Source organism: Sinocyclocheilus anshuiensis, unplaced genomic scaffold (genome assembly GCF_001515605.1).
Source record: "Sinocyclocheilus anshuiensis isolate Anshui unplaced genomic scaffold, SAMN03320099.WGS_v1.1 scaffold1989, whole genome shotgun sequence".
Lineage (NCBI taxonomy): Eukaryota > Metazoa > Chordata > Actinopteri > Cypriniformes > Cyprinidae > Sinocyclocheilus > Sinocyclocheilus anshuiensis.
The window spans coordinates 58,855-68,976 of NW_015538027.1; the positions used below are offsets into that span (position 1 = coordinate 58,855).

The 10,122-nt window shown below is 36.5% G+C and overlaps 1 pseudogene; it reads left to right on the forward strand.

Annotated features, from left to right (window-relative positions):
- Positions 1–2,094: 2,094 nt before the first annotated feature.
- Positions 2,095–7,266, forward strand: LOC107680391 (extracellular calcium-sensing receptor-like; annotated as a pseudogene).
- The last annotated feature ends 2,856 nt before the right edge of the window (positions 7,267–10,122 follow it).

Below are 10,122 nucleotides of genomic sequence, written 5' to 3' on the forward strand. Positions count from 1 at the left end.
AAATATCATGTGGTGCGACCATCAAGAAACTACCATTTTGGGACTTTTATGTTGAAATCCATTCAAAGATAGGACATTGCATCATATACCAATTTGCCAAGGACCCATAGAAGCATCAAGAAGGTTTGTAACTATCTTTCAAATTTGGAAAAAAATGACCTTTTATATGGCTGGTATGTAGTTACCAAATTTTGGATATCATGTGGTTTGACCTCAGAAAAACAATGAATATTAAGTTATTTCTACAAGTATTTATTTTTATTATAAATTTCATAGTGACCTTTCATGGGAAGATAGCTTGTTTTGTTTAGGTGGCTAGTTCTGTGCTTGTAAATTTTGACTAAATTTGAAAATATCATGTAGTGCGACCAAATATCATGTGGTGCGACCACTGCAGAGTGTATTCCATTATAGATATATGTCCCAGATTGGCAGTTTTTGTGCTTTTATATTCAATTGATGGTTTATATACATAAAATATCTTATTTTAGTATAATTTGGAATAGATTTTTATGCAATTTGGGTCATTTCAGACGGTTTATGTTTAATCTGTGTACAATGAGAAAAAATGCAAAAAAATGCATGTAATTTTAGTTTGGTAATTATGCATTTATTAGTAATTTATTATTTATTTATTAATAACTATTTAAATCTATTCTGCCAGATTCCACTGCCAAGCAAAGTAAAGTAAAATAAACGCTCACCATAGGCAGCATGTTAATTCTGACCCTGCACTCTAGCACAAACTCCAGATGTCATTTTCTACTATAAGAAAGATGTTCATGTTGTTATCTCAGAACCTGAGCCAGCAACCTCCCCCTACTCTAAATTGACCTTTCGCAAAGACCCACCCCCCTTAGTTACTGTTGCTACGTCCGACAAACCATGACACTTTTATGCCACGCATCATGTTCTCACATTGAGAAATACATCACGGAGCAAAGAGGACACTGACAATGTGCCGACAGACAAAACAGAGCTGGTTACTTTTAGTATGAAACAAAGTCTCAGGCCCCATCCACACGGAGATGCGTTTAGCTGTATACGCATAAATTTTGTATCGTATAGGCGTTTCATCCAGACGGATCCGGCGTTTTGGGAGAGTGAAACCGATATTTTTTGAAACCGGGTCCCAGAGTGGATAAATCTGAAAACGCCACCCTTGCGTTTTCGTGTGTACATTGAATCTGTATATTTTCTGAAACTATGACGTCATCAGCCCACGTCTCACCCCTAGTCAGACACAGTTACGTCACGTAACAGCAACAAAAACATGAACAAACACTGAACGATTGTCTTTTTATTAACTAACATTAACACAGATTAATAAATGTATTGTTCCATGTTCGTTTGTATACTGCACGCAAGGTTTATGCACATAGTCCAAGTCTTCTTCTCCGTTTTTAGTGTATCTCTGTGGCAGAATTACAGTGCCACATGCTGGTCTGGCATGTATACTACATTGTTTTGTGTCAGTTTCGTGTGGACGCAGATATTTATTGAGATTGACATTTTTTTTTTTAAAGAAATTCAAACAACAAATACTGTTTTGTGGCTCTTTAACATGTCGTCACAGATCGCTGTAACGCCTCAGTTCAAGCGGCACATGAACCAATCATCTCTTCATCTTTACTAGTAATAGCACAAAATAAACATGTATGAACATCAGAAGGTATCTTGTTTCAACCGTGAAAAGATGTCATTACACACCATTTTTCAAGTTCAACCTCAGCATATATCATGCTCCAGGTTTGTTTCTTTATTTTGTAAAAATAAACTGTTGAGCATTTTACATTTACATTTTTACACGTACTGATTTATCAGGTGCCTTTATCCAAATAATCTATTTATGCATACTGATTTTTTTTTCTTAATGAAAATGCATTGCAGCTAATCCATAACATCAATTTTGTAATAGCAAAACAACCATAACATCCGGAATATTATGGTGTTTAAGCCATGCTCATGTAAAAAAGTTTATCTTTGCTTTTCCATTGCTTTTTATTTATCTGTTTCTTTAATTAGCTGCTTTTTACCCTGATGTTTTAATGTCTCCACAGTGTGAAAATAAAATATGTTTGGCTTGCTCAAACCATGATCTTTGCCACTGAGGAGATTAACAAAAGTACAAGTTTGCTCCCAAATGTTTCTGTTGGCTATAACATTTATGATACCTGTGGTTCAAGACTATCTTCTATGAGTGCAACCATGGCATTGATGAATGGTCATGATATTGCAGCAGGGGACAGATGCAATGGACAGTCTCCTATACATGCTATCATAGGAGAAACAGAGTCTTCCAACACAGTGATTTTGTCCAGAACAACAGAACCTTTTAAAATTCCAGTGGTAAGTAGCAAGTACAGTAAACGTTTGATACTACTGATACTATACTGATATATATCTGTGTTTTTTATTATTATTATTTTTTTATATATATATAGATAAGTCCCTCAGCCACATGTGGCTGTCTTAGTGATAGGAAAGATTATCCATATTTCTTCAGGACTATTGCTAGTGATTACCACCAGAGCAGAGCAGTTCATAATAAAGCACTTTGGCTGGTCTTGGGTGGGAGCTGTGAACAGTGACAATGGCTATGGAAATAATGGAATGGCCATATTTCTGGAAACAGCCATAGAAGAGGGGATTTGTGTGGAGTACTCTGTGAAATTCCTGAGGACAGAGCATGAAAAAATTTGAAATGTTGTGGACATCATAAAACAAGGCACCCCTAAAGTCATTGTTGCATTTCTTACTGGTTTTGAGATGAAAAGTCTAATCGAGCAGCTAGGTATTCAGAACATTACAGGTCTCCAAATGATTGGAGTGGAGGCTTGGATAACTTCAACAAGTTTGATCCCTCCAAACATGTGCTGGGAGGGTCACTGGGCTTTGCAGTGAGAAAAATTCAAATTGAAGGGTTTGCAGATTATGTTATGAAAGCATTCTGGGACACAGCTTTTCCATGCTCTTTTAATGCTGAATTAAATTGCAGTCGATATCAGGATCTATTTGTGGTGAAAAACTATAATGAAGATGTGCCAGAACAAAGATTTCCAAGCTACGTCTACAAAGCAGTTTATGCTGTGGCTCATTCACTACACAGTCTACTCAAGTGCAAAGAACAAGATGGTTGTGAGGAAGGCCTGACAATACAACCACAGCAGGTAAAAACAAAAAAACAAAAAACGAGAGGCCCTATTTTTGCCTTTCAATGTGTTAAAAAATGCCTTAGTGATAATGTATCAAAATTTTTATTTCATTAGGTGGTTGAGGCTCTGTTTTTACAGTAAAGTTTGGAGATCATGTGTGGTTTGACAGCACTGGTGGTGCAGTGGCCCAGTATGAAATTGTGAACTGGCAGCAGGACTCTGATGGATCATTCCAGTTTAAATCAGTGGGATACTATGATGCCTCACTGACCAGCGCTTTGTGATTATCACTAAAAACATAATCTGGGCCAGAGGACAATTTGAGGTAAAAAGGAAATCTGTTTGTGCAACAGGGTTTGTTTAAACTGTGGGAATGTAATATCAAAATCCTAAATCATTGTTCTGATATCTACAAAGTAAATAATGAATACAACATGTGGGTAAATATGTATTTAAAAAAAAAAGGAAAAAAAAACATCCACAAAGCTCTGCTCCTTTCGAAAGTACACGACAGAAAAAGTCAATTTCCCACACGAAAGGTTTACGTTTGTGTACTGCTTGAATGATATTAGCTATTGTGCCATTCAGCTTTACAAGTTAACTTTGTGAATCAAAAAAAAAAAAAAAAAAACATAAAAAAAAAATGTTAAATGATTCTGGTGGAAAGGAAATAGCAATGTCCAAAACAGGTTACATTTTCAGAATGAAAAATCAAATCAGATTTGATTAAACGAATAAAATAAAATGCAGAGAGCGTTACTAAATTTTGAACTAAAAGGAAGTATTTTGCTAAACAGACTGAGCATTGATGATGATTTTCTAAAACAGACATTTCAAACTATTGTTTTCTCCTGGAGATGTATTTATAATACACTGAACATTTGTGCCATTTTATGCTTCAAAGAAGAGCTAGTCTCTTCTGAATAATACTGGCACTTCATTTTCACTTTATATTCTTTATATATTATATTTATATAACTATGTGTAATGTGATTGTCCATGTAGAAGCCAAGGTCTGTGTGCAGTGAGAGCTGTCCTCCAGGCACTAGGAAGGCTGCACAGAAAGGAAGGCCTGTCTGCTGTTATGACTGTATTCCATGTGCAGAAGGAGAAATCAGTACTGAGACAGGTAATCTTCAGCCCATCTCACATTTTCAAAGATTTCAAAGAAAACGTATTAGTGGCTCATTTTGTATTATTCTTCTATTGTTCAGAATAAAGTTTCTTATCAAAGGAGCCCTTTTTAACTGTATCTACAGTAAACGCAACTTCCTTTCCAGATTCAATTAACTGCAAGCAGTGTCCAGGGGAATACTGGTCTAATGCTGAGGAAAAATAAATGTATATTAAAGGCTATAGAGTTTCTGTCATTCACAGAAGTTATGGGTATAGTGTTAGTCTTTTTCTCACTGTTTGGAGCAGGATTAACTGCGCTGGCGGCCATCCTGTTTACAGCAAAAAGGGCACCCCCATTGTAAAAGCCAACAACTCAGAGCTGAGTTTCCTGCTGCTCTTCTCATTGCAACCCTCTACGGACACCTTGGCAATTGAATCGCCATTGGCTACTAAAGTTTTTAGTTTACTCCCAGACGTTACAATAACCAATAACATTACAATTAGTGTGCCTCTTCTATTTTAAAACCGACGAACCGCCACTGGTAGCCTGTACCATTTTATTTTTAAGATTTATGTTTAATGCTTCTGTAAAGGACTAACGGCCACATAGCCTATACACTGCTGAGTTTAAGGAGAGGCAATGGCCTCATATCTAAATATGTTCTTTTCATTTATGAAGAATTAAGTATGTAGTTTATGCACATTTGTTCAAAACAGCCTGGCAGATTGTTCACAAGATGTAGGCAAAAGTTTGAAGTTTTTATTGTATACAGGAAGGATGTGCGTTCTTATCATTCTTCCGTTGCGCTGCTTGTCTGTTTTTCTTTAAAGCACCAACTTAAAATGCCTATTTTGGTTTGATTGCTTGTGTTACATGAGAAAATAAATAATTTTGCCTTACTGATGCAGTAGCCTATTTAATGCGGGTGCGGTTCAGGTCGTGGTCTTTATGTCAAACGGGTCGGGTAAGTTACAGAATTAAATTGGTGCTGGCTGCTGTCAGATAACGGGTCGGGTGTTCTGTTGTGTACTGCGGATGCAGGTTTACCAAACAGGACCAGTGCAGGACTCTGCTTTAAACTGCTTTGCGTCTCTCCGCCAGATAACCTCACGTGCATGATGCGCCATTTACGGGAATTTCCCGGTATTTCCCTAAACCGACACACAGCTCATATATTTTTCCGCCACGGGGTGAGAACGTAATTTACGAAAAAAACTGCTTTGCGTCTCTCCGTCAGATAACCTCACGAGTATGATGCGCCATTTACGGGTATTTGCCGGTATTTCCCTAAACCGACACACAGCTCATATATTTTTCCGCCACGGGGTGAGAACGTAATGATTACGAACGGGATTATTTATTTTTGATAATTATTATTTTATTTCAGTTAGTTTTTCAGTAACTGTTGTTAGTTTCGTTTCGTTTTTCAATTATTTTGTCATTTTTATTTTATTTCAGTTTACAAATTGTTTTTTCATCAATCGTTTTCGTCTTAGTTTTAGTTTTCGTTTACGAAAATAACCTTGCTTCCGTGTTGGCTTCACGAGAGAGAGCGGGAGGTTGCCGCTTGGTGTTCAGTTTACGAAAATGTTTTTTGACCAATCGTTTGCTTCTTAGTTTTAGTTTTAGTTTTCGTTTACGAAAATAACCTTGCTCTTAACATCAGTCAGTCAAGCATTATAATATGATAATCAAGCATTATTAAATGACAGAACTGTAGTAATTAGAATTGAAACTTGATAACCATGTTTGAATGCATATTAGTCATTTTAACTGAACATTTTAACTGGACTGGTGGTGGTGCCTTTTTGGTCATTTAGTGTTTCTGTAAAAAAAAAAGGAAAAAAAACTAACAAAAATACTGATAAGATAATAATGATACAAATTCTACTAATTAGAACAATATGGATTAATGAGCTGCAGTATTCATGAATATTAATCAGGTTGTGTGCGTTCGCTCTAACTGATTTATTCTCTCTCTGCTGTCTCTCTGTGTGTGTGTGAGACAAAGCGACGGCGAGTCGTGCACCTTCACACTAGAGTTTACGGTACGTCAAATACAGGTGCGCTGCGCATCCATTCAGATGAACTGGAAAATAGCACAGATCGCTTGATGGAGAGTAAAACTCTGAAGCGCTCAGTTAGAGTGTTCTGAGTGAAAATATATCTGTGCTAAACTTATGCTTAGCCTCCAACTCACACACTGGCGAGTAAAATCTGAGAGTTGATTAGCCATTGGCTAATATTAGACATAATTTAGTAACCCAGAATAAAGGTTTAGTCGCATATGCGAGTGATTTACTCGCAATGTAGAGGGTTGCATTGACTCTGTGTTTCCGCTGTTCACTTACTTTCATTGGTCGGCCCACTGAGTGGTCCTGTATGTTGCGTCACACAGCATTTGGGATCACTTTTGTCCTCTGTATCTCCTGTGTTCTGGGGAAAACAATAGTGGTGTTAATGGCCTTCAAGACTACACTTCCAGGAAGTAATGTCATTAAATGGTTTGGGCCAGCACAACAACGACTCAGTGTTCTTGCCTTTACACTTATACAGGTTCTTATCTGTGTTCTTTGGTTAACAATATCTCCTCCTTTTCCCTACAAAAATATGAAATATTATCATGAAAAGATCATTCTTGAATGTCATCTGGGTTCTACTATAGGTTTCTCTGCTGTTCTTGGTTATATTGGCATACTGGCTGTCTTGTGCTTCATTTTGGCTTTTCTGGCTCGCACACTGCCTGATAAGTTCAATGAAGCCAAATTCATCACATTCAGTATGCTCATATTTTGTGCTGTATGGTTCACATTTATTACAGCTTATGTCAGTTCTCCTGGAAAATGTATTGTAGCTGTGGAGATATTTGCCATTTTAGCCTCAAGCTTTGGTTTGCTATTCTGCATATTTGCACCTAAATGTTACATCATCCTGCTCAAGCCTGAACAAAATACAAAGCAACATATGATGGGAAAAACATCATCTAAATTTTGAGAAATAAAATAGCTATATTATTGCTAAATGTAATTGTTAGTACTGTCAATGTCAGCCCCCCCCATATAGAAAAAACAAAAAAATTGCAAAAAAACAAAACATGACCTATGATGATTACCATTTTTGCGCCGCTTCATCAGAATAGCAAGGAAGGCGAAATCTAATTGTATTATTTGTGCAACTGCTAGTCTACAACATTAAGACAAAAAGGCAAAATAATAAATAGATGTCATAGGGAATGCAGAATACACATGATGCTTTCTCTATGTTCAATACAACCTCTGCTGTCAAAAAATGGGTAATGATTTGCATTTAATAATAAATTGAATTTACCAATTTATTGGTCACAAATGAATATGATCCATTGTTGAAATGCTTGCACATTTTTAACCTTGCCTATAGTTCAGCAAACAACTTTTCAGGAAAATTATATGATGTTGCTATATGTTAAAAAAGTTACAACATTTGTAGTTAGATCTACACCAAAAACAGCCACCAGGGATCACTCAAACTTCCATTATCCTGTCACAAATATATGTATATATTCACTAGTATATATTTATTAAGTTTAATAATATGTGTGTTTGAAAGAAACTTATTTTTATTTGAGGAAAACAGGATTTTTTTTTTTTTTACTATTCTCATTAGCTAATAATAATTTATAACAACTAACGCTTCACAAGTGTTTTACAACTTCATGACAATTAAGCACTGAAATAAAGACTTTAGTGGCCTGCTATTCTTTTGTCTGTCACTGTATTTGTTCACTTACTTTTTGTCCTTTGTTTGAAAGCATTGGGTAGGGGTCAAACTGACCTGTTGCAACCTGAAAAACAGGATGACAAACACTCCAGTGACTTGTACGTACCTGGAAGCTAGGTTGAGAGGAGTCTCAACAACAAAAAAAACAACAACAACATTAATTGAGGCACAGCTGGAAGCTACACCCTAGTGGTGTTAAAACATGTTTAAATTGATTTTCAACAACAATGAACAAACAACTGATACCTACTGTTAACCCGCACATGGACGTCGGCGCACTGAACGCTCTTTGTTTGCACGTGTCAATGTTTACGAATAGATTAAATGAAAAGAGACGTAATTAATCTTGACAAACTATACATCATTCTAAAGGTCTAAGCCTCAAGCATCGACGATAGATCGCTGTTTTTCAATGGAAAGCTTATAAAGAATGTATTTGCTAAATTTGTGTAAGCAGTACACATCAAAACATGCATAATCAAAACGCAGTACGTACCAGATTCATTGTAATAACGAGTCATAAACGCATCCACAGCTGTAAATCCCGGTTTAGTTAGAAAGGTAAGGGTCCACTGAACAATATCCCATAGAGCACTTTTAGTCCAATGAAGCAATAACATTGTAATATGGGTGGTAATTCCTTTGTTTACGTCTCATTCCTTCGGGGACAGTTATTGTTTGTATTCATAATGGAATAACTTACGCTCAAAAAAACTGCATCTTGGTAGTAAAAAGCAACATGGCTTTGTAGCATACAGTGTCACAAACAGAATGAGACCATCCACAAAAGAAAAAGTAAAAGATACGCGGAATATTGTTTATTTGAATTTTGGCGCTCTCTCGTGACGGCTAATGACGCACCTGTCATCTGATGGGGGCATAACTTAGAGATCGGCTTTTTGCACAAATCATTTTTTTTTCTTCTTCTTCAACATTTTTCATATATGTGTGTGTTTTGTGGGGAATGTGGCTGTATATGCATGATTACCATCTGTATGACCTCACATCCGCGTGTGATTACTGTCTGACAGGTATCAGTGTGAATGCGGTCTATATGAATAAGAGTGTGATTATTGACTATATGGCCGGCCATCTGTATAATTACCATCTGTATGACCGGCCATCAGCATGTGATTACTGACTGTATGAGCAGCTATCAGTGCGAATGCTGTATGTCTAGCAATCACAGGATATACTTGGCATAGTTAGGTAGGTCATTTTCAGCTGTGAGTCCTAAAATGGGGGGTGCAGGTTAACAGGTTAAATTAGGTATAACTATTTATTTATTTAACTTACAGTCTCTGAAAAGTATGACGTGTTTTAGTTTAATTGAGTTTAATTAGTTAAAAAAAAACATTCCGTTTTATAACAAAGACAAGAAACAGAAATGTCTTCTGAACAGAAACAGAACCTTATCACTGCATCTAAACCAACAACATGCCTGTTAGATCCTGTACCCACTAAATCACTGAAAGAGTTGTTACCTGTAGCAGAAGAACCGCTTCTCAATATTATTAACTCGTCATTGTCTTTAGGAAACCATTCAGGTTATTAAGCCTCTTATTAAGAAACCACAACTAGATCCTAGTGAACTGGCAAATTACAGATTACAGATAAATCTTCCTTTTATGTCTAAAATTTTAGAAAAAGTTGTGTCTGCTCAATTGTGCTCCTTCCTGCAAAAAAGATCTCTATGAAGAATTTCAGTCAGGTTTCAGGCCCCACCATAGCACAGAAACTGCACTTGTTACAATTACAAATTACTTGCTTCTTGCGTCAGTCCAAGGCTGCATCTCATTGCTAGTTTTACTGGATCTTAGTGCTGCGTTCGACACTATAGATCATGACATACTCATAGATCGATTACAAAACTATACAGGTATTCAAGGGCAGGCTTTAAGATGGTTTAGATCCTACCTGTCCGATCGCTACCACCTTGTTCATTTAAATGGGGAGTCATCCCAATTATCACCAGTAAAATATGAAGTGCCACAAGGATCTGTCTTAGGTCCTCTGCTATTTTCAATATACATGTTGTCCCTTGGTAATATTATTAGAAAATACGGGATTGGATTCCACTGTTATGCTGATGAT